The sequence below is a fragment of the Aotus nancymaae genome, unplaced genomic scaffold (assembly GCF_030222135.1).
Source record: "Aotus nancymaae isolate 86718 unplaced genomic scaffold, 86718_ANA_hifiasm-v0.15.2.pri h1tg000002l, whole genome shotgun sequence".
Taxonomy (NCBI): domain Eukaryota; kingdom Metazoa; phylum Chordata; class Mammalia; order Primates; family Aotidae; genus Aotus; species Aotus nancymaae.
In genome coordinates this window covers 53,362,407-53,386,242 of record NW_026988413.1, presented here as the reverse complement: position 1 = coordinate 53,386,242, position 23,836 = coordinate 53,362,407, and the positions used below count along the sequence as shown (strand labels likewise).

The 23,836-nt window shown below is 42.9% G+C and overlaps 1 protein-coding gene across 3 annotated transcripts in view; it reads left to right on the top strand.

Annotated features, from left to right (window-relative positions):
- LHFPL3 (LHFPL tetraspan subfamily member 3) overlaps window positions 1–23,836 on the top strand; it is a 538,720-nt gene that overhangs the window by 433,657 nt on the left and 81,227 nt on the right. The gene's annotated exons all lie outside the window — the stretch shown is intronic.

The following is a 23,836-nucleotide window of genomic DNA, read 5'->3' as shown; positions in this document are numbered from 1 at the left end:
AATTTTAACATCAGATTTATTAAAATATATTTTAGTTTTTGAAATATTTTTGAAATGTGAAAGTGATCACTAATTGAAATGTGTATAGAACTACACCTATGCAACGTTTATTGTATAGTCTACAAAAAAATCATAAGCTGGTATCATTTCATCTTATAATTAATTGCCTTTTTTCTAAATGATAATATTTTTAAAAGTGTAAAAATACAATGTAATGTAAGTTATCCTAATAACAAGAAAGATAAATGCTAGAAAGTATTGGTATATTTTTTTGAAAGCCTAGTTCTCAAAGGAAAATAAAATAGAAAAGCTTCACATTTTTTAGTAAATAATAGCTACAATACTTCTTCCATATATTCATCTACATCTTCTTTTTAAAAAATGTTTTTAACTATCTCTTGGTTTTGCTTCTGCTTTTTTGGACTGGCTCTGACCTGTGTATATTGGAAAGTTTTTACTAACCACCACAACAGGAATGAATTATGTGGAATTCTTTGGTATAAACTGAGAAGGACTTGGAGAGTGTTCCTTCTCTGGCAGGAATGTTTAAGATTCAGTAGGTTTGGCTCGTGGAGATAATTTTTATTACTGCATTCAAAAACATCCTGTCTGGTTGTTGAGCATTTCCAGAGCAGAATACCGGGGTAATTTTGATTAGGTCATAATCTTCAAAACGTGTTACAATTACCTAGTGACAAGATGCTCAATTTTCAGAGGTTTTTTTTTTTTGCCCTGTTTGAAAATGCAGTCATCATTCCCTACTTGAGAGCTATTTTTACTGTCCTCCTTGCAGAGATTAAAATATGAAGGCACAGAAATTGTTGTTGGGTTGTGTGCCAGCCTAGGAGCCAGAAGACTTGGGCTCTGGGTCCTGGACCTCGCAGGCTGATGCTCGGGCCAACAAAGTCAGGAGGAGAGTAGGGTCTCAGACATCCGCTGATGGGAAAACTGTGCAGCACATTTACATCCAGACAACCACACCTGCCTCACCCCTGGAAGAGATCTTCTTTGTTTTGACAAATGACCCTCCTGGGTCTGTTTGGTCAACAAAGAAAGGTGAAACACCAGCATTGCCCATACCTTGCCTAAGTCCTCTCCTTACGATCAGGCCTGGGAGAGACATGTTGCAAAGTCCCCCAAATCCTGGCCTCCATCTGTATCCTGACATAGTAGAGGAAGCGTGCACTCTTTGAGGCTCCCCGTGGGCATTGGTGATCCCGGCTTCTGCCCTCTCTGCCTGCACCTTAGGAGATGGAAGCAGGGACCCTGCAGAGACAAAGAGCCTACTGGGCGGAGGAGTCATGGCATCTCTCCTGATGATTCCATCATGCTGTTGCTTCCCACACACTGTGCCTTGAAGAACCTCATTTTCCTTTTGCTTTTACCTTGATTAATGCCCTTCATAAGCTGCCTTCCCACAACTTCATGCGCAGCCACTGCCCAAGCATGTGTTCAGCTGCTGTGATATCTGGGAGTTATCTTCCATCTCCCTACTCCACAATTATGTCGGCAGCCTTCTTCCTGACCCAAGACTGTTGGGAGCAGGAGTTTCCTACTTTGTTCTTCCAGGCGATCTTCCTTTTTGCAAGTGCAAGATCTCAGGTCTAGGCTTTGGTCCTGTGGTGCTGAAACGTGAGCTGAAATTTAAAATGTTACAAAGGTAGGTCATGGTAGGATTTGCTGTCCCTAAACCAAAGATGTCCTTAAACCTAGGGCTAATGTTGCCTTCCCTTTGAAAAGTTACTACATCAATAATTCAGTTTACATCTCAGCTTGCCTAATATATTTCTTTCTTATTTGAAAGGCAAAATGAACTTCAGAGAATTGTTGTTTAAGTGAGGTTTTGTGAGCTGAGCCTTCCAGGAAGCCCTCAAGGTCTGTGGGATCTGTATGTGACTGGGGCTCAGGCTTCACTCTGGAGAGTGAGTGCGATCTCTGTGTTCTCCTCCTACCTCTCCAGCCACTCCTAACCTACGTTTCTTCCAGCTCCCCTTCCTCTAACCACTCTTGCTTACTTTCCTCTTCCCACATGCCTTCCTTAAACTTATCCATTCCCATTGTCTCAAACACCTATAACCAGCAACTCTGGCCACAATCCTTCTTGATCTCCAAACCCTATTTCCCCCAACTGTCAAATGAAGGATGTCTTAGAATACTCAAACACCTCAAAGTCAACCTGTCTAGACTGAACTAATCGTCCTTTTATATCCCCACCCAAACCTTTGCCACCTCCTACCATCATCTACCTACCTACCCAAACACCTCTTTGAGTATTTCTTAGTGACCCAGCTCCTTTCCTTGCTAGCCAGAGAGACAGTGTGGAAAGGAGGAGCTGCAGAAGGTGGCGCACGTGTTGAGATATTAGAGTTCCTACATACACCCTCAACTCCGGAGCCAAAAAACAAAGAGGGAACAGGAGGTAAAGTGCAATAAAAGATCCAGATAAGTTCCTGAGGCCTCTAAAACAGACAGGCCCTTGGCCTGGCTTCCCTTTATGAGGCTACCAGCCTCACAGAGAAATCCATATTCATCTGGCACTTGAGCTACAGATTAGAAAACAATGAGGGAGATGATCAGGCATATGGGCTTAGAATATGTTTCCAGTTTCCCAAGGGCTTCCCAATGTATGCAGGGATTCCAGAAGTTCCTGCTTATCCCAAGGGGGATCAGAGGGGTTCCAAGAACAGCCATAGTCTATTAGAGCCTTAAGATCTGGACACAGAAACTAAAGAATGCAAAGACTGAACTGGAAGGATATGGCTGAAATGATGCACAGAAGCAACAGGTGACCCCAAGGACTATGCATGACCAAGCATACCAGGGACACCAGCACAAAGCCCCCAGGCCCAGGGACCAGCCCAGCTCAGCCAGGGCTCTCACAATAGGACCAGCCAAGACCTGGAAAGGCCCTTCCCATCATGATGTTGACAGATAAGCTTTGCTCTGCAACCATACAGGAGGGAGCAGGGGGGTTGCTGGGCAGGATAAAAAGAAAAGACCCTGAAAGCCTGAATGCAACCAGAAAAGGTGGTGTTAACCTGAAAGGAATTATTTTAACTTGAAAGAGACAAATTTCTCTAGTTAGCACAAAAGTTTTTTGGTTTATTTATATATTTATTTTCTTTGAGACAGAGTATCACTCTGTCACCCAGGCTGGAGTGCAGTGGCATGATCTTGGTTCACTGCAACTTCTGCCTCCTGGGTTCAAGCGATTCTTCTGCCTCCGCCTCCTGAGTAGCTGGGACTACAGATGCCTACCACCATGCCCAGCTAATTTTTTTATTTTTATTAGAGACAGAGTTTCACCGTGTTAGCCAGGATGGTCTCGATTTCCTGATCTCATGATCCATCCGCCTCGGTCTCCCAAAGTGCTGGGATTATAAGCATGAGCCACTGCACGCAGCCAAGTTTTTTGTTTTTTTACTTTATGTTTCTTTCTCTCTTACCATTGGACTGAGAGCTATCAAAGACAATTAACTAAGTGGTAAACAATAAACGCTATTTTTTTTTTAATAATTTGAGCTGTAGTGAGACATTTTTGACACTATTGCACAAAAAGCATCACTGTTAACCTTTCTTCCCTGCCTCTTTCTCTATACCTGCTATGTTGGTGTCTCCCTAAAATTTTTGGTATTTCTGCAACATTCATATATTGGAACTTAATCACCAACGTCATAATATATAGAAGGTGATTAAACCATGAGGGCTCTGTCCTTATGAATGGAATTAGTGCCTATATAAAAGATGTTGGGCCAGGCACGGTGGCTCACACCTGTAATCCCAGCACCTTGGGAGGTTGAGGCAGGCAAATCACTTAAGCCCAGGTATTTGAGACCACCCTGGACAACATGGTGAAACCCTGTCTCTACAAAAAATACAAAATTAGCTGAGTGTGGTGGCACACACCTGTAATCCCAGCTACTCATGGGGGCTGAGGTGGGAGGATTGCTTAAACCTGGTAGGTCAAGCCTGTAATGAGCCATGATAGTGCCACTGCTCCATCCTGGGCAACAGAGCAAACCTTATCTCAAAAAAAAAAAAAAAAAAAAAAAAAAATGCTGAAGGCTGCTTCCCTCTCCTTCCACTGTGTGAGGACACAGAGAAGGTACTAGCTATGGGAACAGGCACTGAATCTGCTAGCACTTTGATCTTAGACTTCCCAGGCTCTAAAACTGTAAGAAATAAATTTCTGTTATCAGTTACACAGTCTATAGTATTCTGATATAGAGCCCAAGTAGAATAGGACAATGCCCATCTAACAGTAAACTAGCCTGTAGACTGTATCTCTGAGTTTTCTCATGTCTAAGTTCCATCCTTTCCATCCCCAATGCCAATGCCAAGATTCACACTGGTCATCTCTTACCTGAAGGTTATAACCCTGAGTGGTGTCTTCTCTTCCAGGTCTTCTCTTTTTAATGTGTCCTCATCCACATTGCTTGATTTTTCTAAAATGATGCTCCCCAGCTTTAAAAGCTGAGCTGACTCCCTGTGAATAAAGGGTGATAATTCGAACTCCATAGCTTGTCCCAGAAGCTCCTCCTAACCTACTCCTGCTCTAGCCTCAATCTAACTTCTCCTCTGCCCTCTCTCACACATCCCAAGTTCAAGCCATAGCAGTTATTTACCATTCCAATAATGGACCAAGTTCTTTCGCTTCACTAATCGTTGCACGTGCTGTTTCCCTTCAAGATCCGGATCCAACATACCACTTCTTTGACACCCTCCCTAATTCCTTTCATTCCCCAAGTCAAATTCATCAACAACTCTTTTGTTCCCTTTACACTATATACATGCCTATGGCAACCAGAAAGCCACAAGTACCAGTTTCAAATATTCGATTCTATTCACAGCTTAGAAACATAAAAGTTTGTGGACCCTGCTCCTCAACTTATAGTTCCAAAGCCATGGCCATATGTTCCAAAATCATTATTAGCCTTTGCAATGTTTTATCATGATCTTCAGTTTGCATAACTAACCCCATAGTTGAATTAAACTCCTAAAGGGCAAGAACCACATGTGTGTTCCTCTTTGCAGCCACATCTTTCTACCGTGCTTACTCCTTCCATCCTACTCAGCTTAGCAGGGGAACATCTGGCCAATTCGCAAGTTAGAAACATTACTCTCTCCTGGGATGAAACCACTCCCACACCAGGGCAAATGTTTGGCACATATAGGAGAACTTGGTTTTAGTTCCCACTTACCCTCTTGGGTAGGTACCTTTGTGCAGTGCACAAACTGCCCAACTGTATATAACAGCCCTTGGACCTAACATGTAATAAGAACAAAATATATCTTTGTTGATGAATGAACTTGTCTAGGGAACATTCCCTACCCTACCCCTCTTAAACTGCATGAACTGACTGTGCCTATCATTTACATAGTTTTGGTATTGCGGTACATCCAATAATCAAATATTCTTCAGCATGCCTTGATAAATTAACGTCGGGCTTACCCACGGAAACATACGATACTATATTTGTAGTATCACTGAAAAATTAATTAAGCACCAGCATTTTATAAAGCATTCACCACAAATACTCAATATATGCTTATTAAGTAAATACAAGTTCAAATATTAATATCTGAAATTATAGTGCTTTTCCTTTAACTATTGCAGTATAACCATTATCCCCATCTTGTCTCCAAAAATAAGTGAGCTCTATTCAGAGATTCAATTTTAGGTACTAACTTACTGTGTCATAAAAATAACAACAGCCTGAACACTGGTGGAATATTGATGGCTTATTAAACTACATGTCTGTTTGTTTCTTGCTAAGGGCCCTACCACTCAGCTGTTGGTGTGTACTCCCACACCTCACACAGTCTATTCACACAGTCAGCCTTCAAGCTCACATAGAACCCAGGCAAAGCTAACAACAGACTCTAGCACAAGCTGAAGTAAATTGAAATGTTAATATATGACCCTTCATTTTTAGAGTAAGAGTAATTTTAGAATCTACGAATGATACATATGAATTTTATTGCAGTATGACTTGATTTTTAAGTATATTAGTGAAAAGTCTGCTCTAAAAGAAGCTATATATACAATGTGTGTAGATGGCTAAAATTCTAGTATCTCAGGGCCCTGTGTTTCTCTAGACTACTAAAAATACAACAAAGTCAAAGTTAAAGATGGAAGGAAAGTGATAATTATGCAAGCTGTCATCATTGAAGGAAGGTTGTTAAAGTATCTCAAAACTTGTGTATTTTGGGAGGATTGACTGAGCCTAGGTTGTTGAGTCTGCATTGAACTCTGATAGTGCCACGGTACTCCAGCCTGGGCAACAAAGGGAAACCCTGTTTCAAAAAATTAAATTTTAAAAACTGATTCACTTTAGAAAAATTTTTATGGGTTAAATATTTTGAATCTATCACTCTAGGTAAAATAATTTGTCAACTCTGAATAAATTGTGGAGGATGCAAAAGTTGTCTTCAGAAGAGATATGGGATGTTCATGACCCTAAAATGTGTCAAATAATAGTTTCTTCTCCTGTGTCAATTAGGACCCTTCAGTTGCAGATCACAGAAAACTTGACCCAAATTGGATTGATCATGTTAGGAATAATTCTCTTAAGACACAGCTGGATTCAGGACTGGTTCAACAGATAGTATCAAGACTCAGTATCTCTTTTGGTTCTCCTTCTGCTGTGTTAACCTTCAGTCTTGGGCTTCACATCTTAGCAGACAGAGGCAGCAGCTCCAGCTTGTAGATCCTCCCTAGTTTGAAGTCAATCTGAAAAATAGAGCATATCTTTCCAGGATTCCTAAGAAAGTTTCCTTGCTCTTCATTGGCTCTTGTTGGGTCACATGTCCATCTCTAAACTCATCACTGTGAACCCAGACATGTGATATGCTGATTTGCCAGCTTGAGTCACTTGTCTACATCTGGGGCTGGGACTACCAGAAACACTTTGGAAATGGTGGAGGGGGCTATTCTTCAAAGGAAAATCTAGGTATAATTACCAGAACGAGGAGGAATGGAGAGCAACCAGAAGAAAACAATGGCGATCTGCCATTACTTTCTTCCCTGTGGTGGACAGCCGCTAGATGACCCCAAATGATCTCCACCTCTTGGTATTCTTGCCTTTTTTATAATGCTATTCCCCCTTAAGTGTGGGCAAGACTTTGTAACTTGCTTTTAACCGAGAGAATATGTCAAAAAAGTATGAGGCGTCACTTCTGTGATTAAGTTACATAAGACTGTGATTTCCTTCCTGTTAGTTAACTCTCTCTTTTGCCTTCCTGGCTTGCATGCTTTGATGAAGCAAGCTGCCATGTCAGAGAGGCCCACATGGCAAGAAACTGAGCATTACCACTGGCTAAAAACTGAGGTCCTCAAAATGCTGAATTTAGCTAACTACTACGTGAGCTTGAAAATGGATCATTTCCTAGTCAGGCTTTCAGATGAGAAATCAGCCCTGACCAGTATCTTGATTGCATTCTTGTGAGAGATATTGAGACAATGGATCCAGAAGTCATGTCCAGTTCCTGACCTAGAAACTGAGATAATAAATGTGGGCTGTTCTAATCCACTAAGTTTGTGGTGATATTGTTATGCAGTAACAGATGACTACCACACTTCCTTTTCCCCTCCCACACCCCTTTTAGAATCTCTCGAGATCTGCTTCACTCCCCTCAGCCACCACTCAGCAGCCAGAGGGCTCTCCTCAGGGGCCCCCATAGGCTCAAATGCCCTGGGAAAGGCCTCGTGCTCCCTTTTCCCCTTGGATCCCCTCACTCCTCCGTGTGCTGGCTTCCATTTACCATTTAGAGAAATCATCTCACTGGGCTAAGTATCACAGATTCCTCGGGACTTAATCCAGAGGAAAGGACATTGTTTCATTGACAGTATCTGGGACCCTTCTTAGCATCCCTTAAGTTCAACTACTTAGGGGAGTACCAGATCATATAATATGAGAGTACAGAACTAAAGGGTGTAGAAGCATTTTGGACCCCAAAATAATTGTTTCTTGAAAGAGATGTGACTCAAATGAATATGTAGTCCTTGTTAATGGCCAGTGACAACTATCTGTAATGATGTAGACAATTGTCATCTGTTAATATTTGAGGCCCTTTCCTATCTGGAAGTCACCGTGAATGGCCAGAGTTGATTACATGGTCCCATATCTGCCTTCTTTCTGTCTTCAGTTCCTTACTATTCTCCTGCCTCGATCACCGCTTCCAGGGTTGCGCAGCTGCAGCCCTATCGAGCCCAGCCTTCAGTTGAACTAAAGGAGGCTTCACAGAGCTGCACAAAAGCTTCCAGCAACCAAAGCACAAAGCCTTTCCTTCAGTCAGCCTCCACAGTCTCTCGGCTCTTAGGAGAGCCATAAACCTACGTGACAGTCAGATTTATGCTTTCCTATGGGGCTTTTTAGGCTGATCCCAAACCCCTCTCTTCTCATACCATCTACAGTTTTTAGTCTGTAAACAGACTAAACAGCCCTCAGGGAATACCCCAGACACATTGCTTTGTCTGAACCCTGGGCTCTCTTCCTCTGTGGATTCTGTGATTCCACAACTCAGCATAGTATTTCATTTGCACAGTAAACCATGATATGTTTCATGATTAAACACTAAAAAGGAGACAGGTGGTGCATTTATGGTAATTAAAGCCTGCTGCAGACTGTGTTTTAGTGCATACAACTGACAATGCAGGAATTACCACAGTCTTTGGTGAAGAAACAGCTCTGCCTGTCACGTGGCTGTGGCTCATACAAGTTTTCAGACAGAGAACAAGATCAGAGGGAAGCTCACTAATCTTTTTCTAGTTGACATTGAGGTCATTTGGGAAACTATATGCCACAAAGCATAATGCTTTCACTCATACTTAGGTTCGATTAGTTCAGGACTAAGTTATTCATAGATTGTTTAGAGATGCATTATGTCATTTGAATTATTAACTCAAGATAAAACTCATTCTGTTAGGGAAAATTTTTCTACCGGAGTTTATTCTAGGAACCCTTACACTGTTCTTGATCTCTGCAGATTTCTAAACCAATAAAAGGATTGCACTGAACCCCAAAGTTGTGTTTGATACAAATACAAGTTTTAGATTCTGGGAAACAGAGGGGTGAAGTTCCCTTTCCAGTAATGACATGTGCTGTCTTTGTGACTGCAAACATTTTCCCTTGAGGGTTTAGTAAAATGAAGAGCTCTTATGATCTTTTTAGGATGAATGTCCATTATGTTCTCTGAATATTTTCAACATGAAAAAATCCTGAATTGATTAAATTCTGTTGACAGTTCTAGAAGGAAGATTAATTATTTTTTAGTGCAAGGAAATCATTTCCCTTCATTCAGTTGTAAACGAAATACTTCCAAGTACCTGTGAGGCCGCGTCATGAAATGATCAAAGGGAACACAACACAGTCTTGCTGTGGACCATGCCTGAGGTCAGGCACTCACCCTCACTCTCCTTGCTGCTGGAGCCATGGCCTCATTTTACTCTTAATACTTCTCAGGCATTGAACACTCTTGGAAGTGCTCTTTTTCTCAGTCCTCTCTTTCATCTACGTGTTCTTCCTAATAATTTCATTTATTCCTATGACCCTGTTGGGGCTTGTATTGTGCCCTGCCAAAAAAAAAAAAAAAAGAGGTATGTTAGAGTCCTAACCCCATGTATCTCAGAATGTAATTTTATTTGGAGACAAAGTCTTCATGGAGGTAATTAAATTGAAGTAGGTCATGAGAATAGGCCCTAGTCTAATATGACTGGTGTCCTAACAGTCTGGGGAGAAATTTGGATACAGAGACAGACACACACAGAGAGAGCACCATGTGAAGATGAAGGCAGAGAAGAGGTTGGGGCGATGCTTCCACAAGTCAAGGAATGCCAGAGAGTGCCAGCAAACTACAGAAGCCAGGAGACAGGCATGGAACAGATTCTTCCTCACAAAGAAGGAATTAATCCTGCCGACACCTTGATCCTGGACTTCTAGTCTCCAGAACTGTAAGACAATAAATTTTAGTTGTTTAAGCCACACCGTTTGTAGTACTTTGTTACAGCAGTCCTAGAAAACAAGTACAGACTCCAACTCTCAAAGTATTATTTCCAGCTCAAAATCCTCTTCTGAATTGTCGGGTTGACAAAGGATATACAGGCTTCTCAAATTCACATAAAGGGCTTTTTTACCCCAATGCTTGGACTATAGTAAGTTCTCAGTAAGAGTTAATGCTGCTGCTACTATTGATGATGATAATAATGATGAAGTCGCAGAAAAGAAGGGGGAAGAGAAGGAGCAGCAGCAGAAAAAAGAGAATGAATTAACTGAGTCTGGCTCCCCTCTGTGAAATACAAAACATGTAAACAGTCTCCACAAATGTGTCTTTTCTATCTTTGTATTTCCTCTATCCGACCGCTCACTGAACGTCTAAAGCACATGCACGATTGAATCTTCTGAATGTCCTTATTGAATATGTTGGTGGACAACTGGTAGTTAATCACAAATGGACATTTTTTAGAAGAAATCATAGTTCCTGGCTTCTTTATGCATTCAACAGGAGTGTTTATTTGCAGTGAGGCAGTCTGAAACACGGTCTCATTGGCCAGCACTGTACTCTGTCTGAACTGAAGAGGGAAAGGTGGGATGATATGTTCACATTACGGCTGGGATTTAAGTAACAGTATTTGACTCTCAACCTGCTCTTCTCCCCCATCAGCCGAACTCTTTCTCTGATCAAGATAAGGAGGCACAGAACAGCAGACTATGCCCACTTCCTTCAGAAACTGAAATGCCCATGTTATTTTAAATGGCACCATTTATCAAGCACCTGCTAGCTATGTCACAACACTGTCAGACTCATACTTTGTATTCATTTTTCCAATTGAACCCACCAACCCCCACTTTCAGTATGGAAGAAGTATTGTTAATCTCATTTCAAAAATTACTGCTCATTTCGTAGGTGGCTGGAGAGACTAGATTGCCTGAGGTCACTTAGCTAGAAAGTGTCAGGGCTGGGATTTGAACCTATGTCTCTGTGACTGGTCTACTTAGGACCCAGCACCTGAAATTGTGCCTGGTGACTAGTTGGTGCTTAATAAGTATTTTGTGGGCTTAATGACTCCAAAGCCACTACATGGTGGAAAGTCTCTAAAACTGGAAGAAAAGAGGTGAAAAAGACAGAAATTTAAGGCAAAAGCTCTGGGCGGCAGGAGTTTAGATATTGAGAGATAAAGCTTTGGTCCTTCTGTTCTGTTAGTGTCAGATTCCATCAACTTGTAGTAATTACACACAATGCAAGGCAATGTTTATTAGATATTCTAAGGCCAGTGAGTCTAACAGGTAAATAACAAAAACAAAAAGATTATTATCATTAAGACATCTCTTGATTTTAGGGTAATACTCAACAAAGCACTTATTTCATTAATTACCATTTGGTCCTTTGCCGCCCTTTCACCCAAACCCCATAGATGGCTGTTAAGTCCTTTTTTATTTTTGGCAGGGGGTGGAGTTTAGCTCTGTTGCCAGACTGGAGTGCAATGACACAATCTCAGCTCACTACAACCTCTGTCTCCAGGGTTCAAGCAGTTCTCCTGTCTCAGCTTCCTAGGTAGCTGGGATTATGGGTGCTCCACGAGGCCCAGCTAATTTTTGTATTTTTAGTAGAGACGGGGTTTTACCATGTTGGTCAGGCTGGTCTTAAACTCCTGTCCTCAAGTGATGACCTACCTCGGCCTCCTAAAGTGCTGGAATTACAGGTGTGAGCCCCCATGCCCAGCCAGATCTTGGATCCTCTTGACAAGAGTTTAAAGAACAACCATAAGGTACAGATATTTTAGACTGGAGCTATCCAGAAGTTTGTAGATCTTTAACATCCTTTTCTTAAATGTCAGGTTGCTGAGACAGGCAGGGGTGGTACATATGCCTTGAGATTCTTTTCTTAGTACATGTGCTGAAGAGAGTGAACATGTGAAAAGCTCTTTCTAATTTCTACTTGGGAGAGTAGATTAGTTAATGTTGCATACTAAAGTGACCATCCACGTTCTGCCTTTGAGGGACTCAACCTAGATACTAGAAAGATTTTCTATTAGGAAAATTCCCAAAGCCCCTATCCAAGGACAATTGTGTTTACTAATTTTTGACATGTTTTTTCTTAAATTCCTTTACTAGCACTCTCACAATAACAGCACCTTTAATTTTGAATTATTGATAAATAGCATTTCTGTAAATAATTTTGTATCATATAACATATGAGTTTTATAATATATGTAGTACCACATGAATGCCTTAAAGAGTTTATTATGGAATGCAAGAGAAGAGTCTTACTCATACAGCACAGAGGAAGCTCATTGTACTGTAGCTCAGATACCCTGGATTGAGTGTTAGTTGTTTAGTTGATGAATTGTTTTTGAGTGCCAAAGATGTGCTATGCACACAGCCAGGTGCTGGGATACAGTAATGAGTGAGATTGACATAGTTCCCACCCATTTAGAGACTCTAGTCTATAAGAAAGCCATAGAATAAATTGTGGTAAGTGCTGCAATAAGGAAGACACAAATGCAGGCTGTACCAGGCAGGAACACTGAATTTAGTCTAAATGGGTTATGCAAAGCTTCTTGGAGGAAGCAACAATTAAAATAAAATCTGAAGGAGCAAACCAGTTGAACAGAGAAGTACGTCAGACCAGGGGAACTGTATGTGCAGTGCCTCAGACAGAGCATGGGCACAGTGCTTCCTAACGTCTGAAGTTCTGAGTGCCTGCAAGGAAAAGAATAACATGAGGAATGCCAAAGGGAGTAGCCAAGGCTACCCATGATGGGCTCTGTGGGCTGTGGACTTCAACCAAGGATAATGAGAAGCCATTGCAGGGATTTAGGCAGGGGTGGCATGATCAGACTGTGGCTCAGAAGAGTGGAAATCAAATTGAAGAAGCAAGAATAGAGGCAGAGGAACCAGGGGAAGGCTGCAAGGAACAGCCCAAGTAAGAGGTGATGGTGTATGTGGCAGGCAACTGGAGAGAAGCACTTGACTGGAGAGGTTGCAGAGGTAGAATCCACAAGACTTGAAGAGAGAGGGTCATTCTCCTGCTCTACTTTGAGCCACAGGAAGAATGATGGTACAGTAGCAGAGAAAGGGGACATCAGTGGAGTAGCAAGCTCAGGATGTGAAGGGAAGCTGGGAGAGGAAGGGCACATGTTCCTTTTGGGTAGGATGCCCATATCATTTTTTGTCCAAACTGGCACACGTTCAGAAATAAAAGGAGGTGTTATTAGTGCTATTGGGACAACAATATAGCTTGTACCTGGCAGACCAGACACATAGCAATTCTAGTTTTGGAATATATTGAAGCTGGAGGAACCAACAAAGTATTTAAGTGAAGATTTCAAGTAGGCAGATGTAGGTCAGAGCTTGAGGAGAAATCCTTGATCAAGGAAATGGTTTCTTTTTTAATCACTTTATGGTGTTTAATTAAGACACATTTTATGGCTGTTGTTGCTGTAGATGACAGAATAAACTGGCAGCTCAGGATTACTGCTCTGTCCTTCCTTTATAGCTTCTCTCATATCAGGTGGTCCAGGAATACCTCCAGATGTGTCAGGAGAACTGTCTTCAGCTTTAGGTTAGAGTCAGAATAAAATCTGGTCAGAGGCAGCCTGCCTAAATGAGATCTTTCTTTTTTTCTTTCTTTCTCTCTCTTTCTTTCTTTTTGTCTTTCTTTCTTTTTTTTTCTGACACAGGGTCTCCCTCTGTCTCCCAGGTAGGAGTGCAATGGCACAATCATGACTTACTATAGCCTCAACCTCCCAGGCTGAACCCATCCTCCCACCTCAGCCTCCCTAATACCTACAGTGCTCACCACCATGCCTAGCTAATTTTTTATTTTATTGTTTTGTAGAGATGAGGTATCACCAAGCTTCCCACACTAGTCTTGAACTCCTGGGCTCATTATCCTCCTGCCTCTGCCTCTCAAAGTGTTGGGATCAATCTGAACCTAAGTGAGATTTCTAACGGAGGTCAGTCAGGACAGCAAGGATGGATGAGTATACATATAACCCCAGTCCTAGAAGAAAAAAAAAAAGTTCAAAAAAGATAGTCTACTGACTCTGGATTAGCAGCATCATTTCATATCCAGATGACAGCATGTTGTTGCTGTGGTTGTGCTAATCATTAGCAATTATCATTATTATTATGACAGATGACATGCTGATGCCGCGCATCGGTCTCTGTCAATGCCAGCATAAATGAATGCATGTATTACAGTTCTTTCCACTTCTAGTTCATTCTCACTTTGAAGGCTAAACCTGAAATAACATGAAGACATTTATTGCTGTCACCTCTCGCTGATTATGTCATTATGGGAGAAAGCTGTTTTAAAGAATGCACACAACAATGAAGGATTTGCAAAGTAAGTCTGCCGAATTAATGTGTCCCACCAACAAGATAGGTTTAAACTATTATTTGATAATTTGTTAACCTGAATGCAATAATACAAAGAATTATTTCTCAAATGCTGATGAAATTCAAACAAGTGAAGATTCAAGAGTTACCAAGGTGAGAACTCAGGCTTTTCTTGGTGTGTAAGACACCATGAGCCTTTCTGTTTGTTGCCAATGCTGTCTTACTTGGAAAGTGATCAATAACACCTTCTCAATGACCAATCTTCATTACAGTCCAAAAAGTCTCCATCTGAACTTCAATTCAGTAATTTGCTGGCATGACCATTGCTGACAAAGAGCCAGCAACTGCTGAGAAAACGATGAGCTCAAAGAGAAAAGAGCAATGCCCAAATGGCCATTGCTAATAGACTGGATGAATAAATTGTGCAATGCAATACTGTACACCAAGAGAAATGAAAGAACCACAGCTATCCACATCAACATGGATGAACCTTACAATGTATAATGTTAAGTGAAAGAAGGAAAGCATAAAAGAATATGTACACCAGCTTAGGCAACAATAGTGAAACTCCCATGTCTACAAAAAAAATTTTTTTTTAATTACACGGAGACAGGAGGCTCATGCCTGTAATCCCAGCACTTCAGGAGGCCTAGGTGGGCAGATCATTTGAGGTCAGGAGTTCAAGACCAGCCTGGCCAACATAGCAAAACCCCATCTCTACTAAAAAAAAATTACAAAAATTAGCCAGGTGAGGTGGCAGGCACCTGTAATCCCTGCTCCTTAGAACACTGAGGCAGGAGGATCACTTTAACCAGGGAAGCAGAGGTCACGGTGAGCTGAGATTGCACCACTGCACTCCAACCTGGGTGACAGAGCAAGACTCTATTTTAAAAAAAAAATTAGATGGATGTGAGAGTGCACAGCTGTGGTGCCAGCTACTGGAGAGGCTGAGGTGGGAGGATCACTGAGGTGGGAGGATCGTTTGAGCCCAGAAGGTCAAGGCTGCAGTGAACCATGATGGCACCACTGCACTGCAGCCTGGCAACAGAGTGAGATCCTGTTTCAAAAAAATAAAAATAAAGAATACGTACAGTATTACTCTAAGATCAAAAATTCAGCATATTGTTGGGTTGTGTAAATAACTGGTAACCCCATAAAGAAACCCAAGGAAGTGATGGTTATAAAAGCATTATGGGATCCTTGGGGCATCACTCTACTGGCTAGAAACTTCTGTGTCCAGTGGCGCCTTTGCCTGAGTTTTGCTCATGCCCTCTGGGCTTGTTTCACCTACTTGGCCTGGCAGGCTGCCCTTGGTTCATGCCACCAGCCTGGGTCCCATGCCTGCTGAGGGCAAGTTGAGCATGGAATGGCAAGGGGTGTGTGAGTGAGAGTGGGGTCCAGCTACTGCGCACAGTCAGACAAGCTGGCTGCTGCAGAAGGGAGGGCAACTCCAGGTACCAGCTCTCTGTGAGGCTGTGGCCAGACCAGGCATACCACAAGCAGCTTCCACAGTTGCACCAGAGAACATAGTGGTGCCCAAAAGCTTGGAGATGCCAGGAATTGCAGGGCCCCAAAGAAGGAGTCATAGCCCTGACTCGGGTAGCTCCCACATCTGAGATCCCCGAAGGACCACAGCTCTTCTTTCCTTCTCTTCACCCACAACATAGCAAGCAAGGGGTATGTCTCAGGCCTGTTTGTGTTACATCTCTTTTAGCCTCACCATTCAGTGGGTCCCAGGTTCTTGTTCTGCCACCAGGAAGAATGAGGTATGCAGACAAGTGGAGGGTGAGCAAGATGAAAAGGAGCTTTAACAAGCAATAGAACAGCTCAGAGGATGCCTGCAGGGAGCAGCTCCTTTCCACAGCCAGGTGTCCTGACGCATGTTCAGCTACTAGCAGAGAGGATACCTCCTCTCTGGTAGGCAAGTCATCCCAAGAAGTGTTCAGCTATCAATAGAGAGGGTAGCTCCTCTCTGCAGCTGGTTGTCCCATCATCTGCACAGCTCTCAGCAGAGAGGATGCCCTAGAGTGAGTGGCTCCTCTCTGCAGCTGGTTGACCCATCATCTCCCTGTCATCTCTCCATCATCTCTGCAGCTCTGAGCAGAGAGGAGGTCTTGGAGTGGGATGCTCCTCTTCACAGCTGGTCATCCAACATCTGCTCAGCTGTGGCTGAGCCCAGGGATTTTATGGGCCTCAGAGGGGAGGAAGTACGTGCTGATTGGTCCATCCCAGAAAAGGCACTACAAGTTCCTACTCAGGTCCATGGAACTGGCAGCCTGGCTCCCAGCCTTCAGGGCCTCCGTGGCCTGAAGATGAGACCTCACTGGGGACCCACCCCCTTCTGCCCAAGAACCTGCCTCCCTCTGCTTTTCAAGACATCCAGACTGTAGGTGCCAAGCAGCACCTGCACGTCAGCACCAAGCTGCCGTCAGCTGCCTCTCAGGTTTCCTCCTATGCTCATGAGTGTCCAAAGTCCAGAGGGGGCCAAGCAGGGGGCTGGTGTGTCAGCACTGCCCTGAGTGTGTGCACACTCGACTGGGCTGCAACAGTGCCTAGGCTTGGCCCTGACTTTACTCTAACATCAGAGCAGGTGCTGACAGCAGGGAGAAGTCAGGCAGCAGGAGCAGGCACTTTCAAGCCTGCAAGGGCAGGGGGGACCTTCCCAGGCCCCCAGTAGTGCAGGGATGCCTGGATCCACAGCTGCAGTTTGGGGAAGTTTGGGGCAGCTGCAGCTGTGCCTGGGCTCCCACCTGCTCTGTGGAGCTGGAGGCCCAGGTCTGCAGCCATGGTTTGGGCAGCTACAGCTATGCCCAAGAAAGTGCGACTCCCCGTCTGCTCCCCAACCCCAAGAGCACTAGGATGCCTGGATCCACAGCCATGACTTGGATGCTACAGAGGCCCCCAGGGAGCTCCCACCCCAACTCAGAAGGGGTGGGGCTCCCGCTTGTCCCAGCTCCTGCTGGCTCCAAGGGGCATGCAGCCCCCACCGTGCCTCCTTGCTACAGCCAGCATGATGGCAGGGGCGGCTCCAAAGGGCCTGCTGGTGCCATCAAAAGTCAGTCAATAGTGATTACCCCAAGCAGGAAGAGAAGGGCATGTGACTGGGGAGGGACACGTGGGGTTTCCAGGATGCTGGCAATGTCCTATTTCTTGAGCTGGCTGGTTGTTACACGGTGTTCACTTTATAATTCTTTGTTAAACTGTGCATTGTATTTTGTACACTCTTCTGAATGTGTGCCCTATTTCAAAAATCAAATTCTTAAAAAGGAAAGAAGACCACTTGAGCAATGATATGAGGGAAGCTAAATCTGTACATTTTAAATTTTTCATTACAATGATTTACCCAAAGGGGACAAAGAATTCTTACAGTTCCACCCTTTTCTCCTCTGTTCAGAGGTTGTAACTAAATGCCACCTCTCTCTCAGATATCCCCTTCTTTTAATTAAGCTGAGCTCTCCCCTGTGCCCACCCCCACCCCACCCCACACAGCAGAGTCTCATGCCCTTGATTCTCTCCTGGATCTGGTCATCTCGTGGCAGGCTGCAGTCATGGCTTGTTGGGAGACACAGGAAGGTTGTGAACTGCCTCATATCAGCACTGGGGCAAAGAAGCTCAAGATCCCTCTCTCTTTCTCCTTTGAAGAATGAGGAACTGCTTTCCTCATTCAGAATAACAGACAAAATGCCTCCTTCCTATAGCTGACCACCGCATTCCATATAGACCAGCATCCCTTGCACAATGAGAATTAGCCTGATTGTGTGCTTCCTGTCACCTATTCTAGGACACTCTACAACAGTCTTGATCTTCATTGTGAGTACAAGATGGAGATCCCATCCCAAAAGTACAACTTGAAGAACTGGGCCCTGTAAAAACCGTTGTTGTTTTACAGCAACAACATTTGCCAGTAGATTCTAAGCTTTTCCAGTAATTAGTCCCATTTGGGGCAACAAGAATCAATCTAGGTAAAAATCATACCTAAAAATCTCGTACCTGTTACAGAAACCTAGTTTCCTTTTAGCTTAGCAGGATTCCCTCCTGCTACTCAGGATCTGCACAAAGCTTCAGGGATGCAAGAACCACTATGCTGGCTCCTGAGATTGCTTCATAAAAGGATGCATTTACCAAAGATAATCAGATAGTTTATACAAAGTGTAAGTGTGAGCTCTGGCTTGAACCCATTCTATTTTCTTGGATTCTAAATCCTCACCTTTGGTCTTAATTTTAGTCCTCTATGGTAACCATGGTTTCAGAATCCTTCTTTCAATTACTATGAGCAGTTGCATAAAGGAGATATTGGGTTTAATCTCTTAAGCCCCATCTGAAATTTCTGCAGTGATTTGGGTGGCAACTCACTTACAAAATGAACTTCAAACCCTGCTTTCAAAGGCACACAGTGACTGTCAGAGCTGAGCAGTTTCATTTTCAGGCCACTCAACATGGCAAAGAGCTCAGGTCTAACCAGCCTTTGTCCAGGTGTGGAAGAAACATCTCACCTTGCCTCAGTTAACTCCTCCCTGCTGGCCTTCCAGCCTAGGGCTGGTTTAACTCCATTGTATTTGTCAAGAAAATCCATTTTCCAAGCCTACCTTATGAACCTGTGTCTTCTGGGTTTCTACGGTCCTCTGGGTTAAGTGCACACTTCTGACTGTGACCACCTTAACTTCCAAACTACTAGCTCTTCCAGTCGTTCTGGAGCTCCCCTGCAAACCTTTTTCTCTTCTCCCCCTCTTTTCCACCCAGGCAAATTCTTCAAGGCCCATTTCACACACCCCAGCCATCCCAGCCCACAATGATCTCTCCCTGCCTCTGCGTCTCCACGCACTTTATTGGAATATTGCTTGGTATTGCTATTTATCTTTGCTCAGCAAGGCCTGCTTTGCCAGTCTTTGTTATAATTTCCTTGAGGGTAAACCGTGTCCGGTACCCTGTATTCCCAAACAGTACCTATCCAGTGCTGGGCAGTCAATATTTATGTGTTGATCAAAGACTCAACCTCAGATTTTTTTCAACCTCACCTCATTTCATTCAGTCCACAAGGGTCTACTCCCTTTTTCTCCTCATCTGATTCACCTTCTCAAATTGCTGCCTTGACCCAGCCCAGAAAAAAGCAGGGCTTTCTTGTTCATTGGGAAGTTTTCTAATGTAAACATCACATTTTTAAACAACCTTCCTCTTCAATACAGTCTCTGGCATTCATCCTTTCCCCAGTCTCCGAAATGCTTATTTGTTTGTGTCTAGGTACATAGCATACACTTTACTTTGTTCATCTCTCTCAGACTGGGAGATAGCTAAGGACAAAAACAACGTCTCTGCTTCATTATAGAGTCCGAGGCCCTCACACCCCTGGGAACTAAGAGGCCTTTCCTGATTTGATGATTGATAATTCTAGGTATAGGACCACAGAAGCCTCCTCCCTCAGATAGTACTACTTCACTGATTCTAATCACATACGAATCATGTGTGTGTCATTGGCCATACCATGACACCCTCCTCCTCCAGCAGTCCCTCCCTCATACCACATCATCAACTGTCTTTTGAAATCCTCCCATCGCTGACTGATCGTAAAGCCTTTAGCGGAAACAGTATTCCAATATCTAGCACCAGGACCTCTGTTGGTTATTTAAATGTAGGTTAATAAAAATTAAATGCCATTCATTTCCAATGTAGTTGCACTAGCTATGTTTCAAGTGCTTGATAGGTACATGTGACTAGGGGCTACCATGTTAGACACAGCACAGATACAGAACATGTCTGCCACACAAAAGGCTTTTGGGCAGTGCTGACTTAGATCAAGCAAGAGAAGTAAAGAGGAATGGGAAGGATTTACTGAGCCAGCAAGGATCATCTAGTTTATTTCAAAGCTCTTAGGAATGAATGTATTTAAATGCTTCAGAGAAATATGGGGGTTCATTTTCCTGTTCAGTTTATTTTCTATCAGTTTCAAGAAACGTCTTTTTACTACCCTCTAGGTAACCTATTGAAATTGTCACAATCAACATGGGCAGGAAGTTGTCTCTAAAGTCTAACCTTGTTTGTGGAAATCTTTGCCCACCTAAGGCAGCTTACTTGGCACCTCAACGTAAATATCTAGATATCATAGATATCTTTAAATATCTAATTTCTTGATGTTTTAATAATATCAATTATTACAGTTTCAGTTTTATGCTTCCCCACTAAGATTCTTTTGAAATTGACCCTGGGGTAAATATATCATTATGGACTCCAGTTTATGAGTAAAATAACCAATAACCTAAATTTCAGATGTTCAGAAGTACTCAGACAGGGAAAACTGGGGCAAAGCCAGAAAAACAGAGATGTTTCACATGTCACTAATATGTGTTGGGTTTGGGAATTTGTTGGCTTGTTTTAATAGGTGCTTCCTCCTTTCTCTCCCTCTCACTCAAATGCTAAAAAAAAAAGAGAGAGAGAAAAGAAAAAGAAGTAAAAAAAAAGAGCTCTAATACAAAGGCAAGATCTTTCAGATTTCATCTTTAACTGCTTGTTTTGGGTCTTCCTCGTCTTTTTTAATCCCTGGTAATGTCATCAGAGAGACTATTTTCTCTCATTGTTTGTCTGTTACACAGAACAGTCTATACAACATACAGCTATATAGAACTTTATGAGAAAATATATTATGGCCCCCTATCGTGGCATTCATAATGTTTATTTTGCATGCCTTCAAGCATTAGGCAAAGCCCCAAATCAATCTCAGCTTGATTTAATATAAGCTTAACTTGAGCCCTGTAAATGCAACCAAAAATCTTCCGTCTTGATCCTGCTTAAAAATAAAAAAATTGAAGCACATGAATGATAGGGAATATGCTTGCATTTCTAATAATAATTGTAAAACAGATGGTCCCTATTTACAACCATGACAATTAACATATCGCCACTAGAAATTTACCAGGTCTCACCACAGTTCAGTTCTATGCAAACATCTTCTGCTGCTCTTCACCCATCCCCAGAAGAATACACTCCTCTTGCCCATTTAGATCTGGAAAAAAAAAAGAAACCATACTCTCTCAATTACTTACATTCATCTTGCACGAGAGCTTAGCCTCCTATGTGATTACACACAAAAATTCTGACCCTTGTTTCTGAATTATTTCTCAGTATTCCAGCAGAAAAATCTTTGCAGTAGGAAACCTATGCCTTTCCCCTTCTCCTCATTTAAAAAAAAAAAAAAAAAGCAGTTGCATTACTCTTGTAATATAAAGTATATGTGCTTCAGCACTACTACCTCAAGTCACAGCAGCCACATTAATCACTTTAAATGCGGTTCACAGGGAAGCCCTTTGCTTGAAAGTAATCACATCCTTTTGGGATTCCAGTCGCTTTATATTGGAGCTTGCTGATATGTGTGTACTTTAATAGGGATTCCACACCATGTTTACACCACCACAGCTTGCATTTTTGAAGGCATATGGACAATTTGTCAAGGCTTCAAATTTTACAGAGAGACACACATGGCTATATAAAGAAACTTCAGCTGCCACAATGACCTTCGCTGTCACCTGGCCCAATGGAAGGGTAAATAGGATCAAAGCAATATACAGAATGAGCTGATTGTGATCTCTTTTTTAAGGAAAAGAAAACTGTCTCTGTTCTATTTCCTTGTGTGTTTCACAATTTGGGCTCCATGATTATATTATTGCAGAAATCTCTCCAGGAAAATTGGACTCATCAGGACATTTGCACCTTCTCATTCATACACATCTGGACATGTTGTATCTGAAAATTGGAAAATCCAAGTGCATTCACAGACCATGCAAAAAAATGAGAGTGGGAAATGCCAAGCCCATTTATCATTCTCAGCGAAAAAATTGTACAGGCAGCTTATTCTGCAAGAAAAGCAAATGAATGAAAGGGTGAGCAGAGTGCTAATAATGTACCATGGCTCCAGATTAAAGTGTCAGTGCTTCTGCTCAGCCTCTGAGCAGCTGAATGCTTCTCTGGGTTTTGATTAGGAAAAGGAAGATATTCAAAGAGATGTGAGCTGCATGCCCAGGATACATTTTCATAAGCCAACCATGCCTTGTCAAACCAGAGGCAGAGATTATGTTAGCAGGGGTTGCAGGCCAGGCCGAGGCCCTTGGCAAAATCAGGAGGCAGATGAATTGTGTTTCCAGGGGTCTTTGCTGAAGCTCCCAAGCAGTTTACTTCACACCCAACTTTCTTCAGTTGATGAGCAGGGCAGAGGCCCACCATGTGCAGAACCTGCAACACCAGCATCCTCTCGGTACCACAAAGAGCTCATTTCTCCTTCCAATCAAGCAGCTCCCCTCACTCTGAGTCTGATCCTCACTCCTCACTGCCTCAGGGAGCACAGAGGTTGGGGAAGACACCTTAACCACCACCCAGGCCAAAGAAGCAGAGGCCTCTAGACTAAGGTCCTGGTTATATCCTCTCCAGAGGAGGAGGGAAACGCCTTCCATTTCTTTGGAATAAGCCCACTACCAACTAATGCAAACACAGTTAACGCCTCATCCAGTTTGTCCTCACCTCGATTTTAAGCTTTTCCAGGATCTGGTCCCAGACCGGAGCCTAGAGAGACACCCACAGTGTTTCCTGTTTAAGCTTAGACTGCCTTTCCCCTTCCCCTGGCACTTTAACTGCCTTCCAAGAGCCTGCCACCCAAAGTCACCCCTGCACTGCTGATTTACAACATGAAATCTTCAAAGCATCACCGCATTTAGAGTAATCTTTATTGCATGCTTTCTGCTTTTTTAAAAAAAAAGTCATTATGTGGTGTTCAGTTTTTTAATAAATGTGACAGGAAGTGAGTCCCAGAAAAAACCCATGGGGTTTGGGTGGGCTGCCTCTTCATCCTCCTGCTCTCAGGCTGTGTGGATCACTCCAAGCAAAGGGCCCCCTGCTGACAGCATCCTCCTTGTGGGTGGCAGGGACTGCCTCTGCCTCTGCTGAGGAGAGGCAAGGAAGTGAAGAGTTCCGATTGAGAAGCACTTGCAGCTGTGGGCAAGAGACGGTTTCATGCGGATTCACTCTCAAGTGAGGACTGAGGTAGGAAGTATTCTCTTGATTCTGAAGTGAAATCCTGCATTATCCCTCAAGTACATTTACCTACCCCTACTGCTCCTCAGAGACAGCCAAATCTTCGAGTTCCCAGGAGGCAGAACTGTGTAGGTTCAGAGGTTCTAGAAGACAAAGATCGGACCCTTTTGAAGGCATTACGTGGGACATGAATGAGCTAGAACACCAAATTTGGGAAATTCAGCATAACCTACAGTGTGACCATCTCACTATGCTGCTTTATAACCTTGTTTCTCCATCTTTAAAGGCCTAAAGTAGCAGAGTCAAAGCTTCTAGACTTGGAAAAACAGGATTTCACAGAGAAATGAATAGAATAACCAGTTCTCCCACCTCCAAGTGAAATCTCACTTAGTTACAATAAACTGCACAAATAAGAACATACATAAAGCACTTTGTAAACACAGATTAAGTAGTGTGTTCAAAGGTCAGTAAATTTACCACGA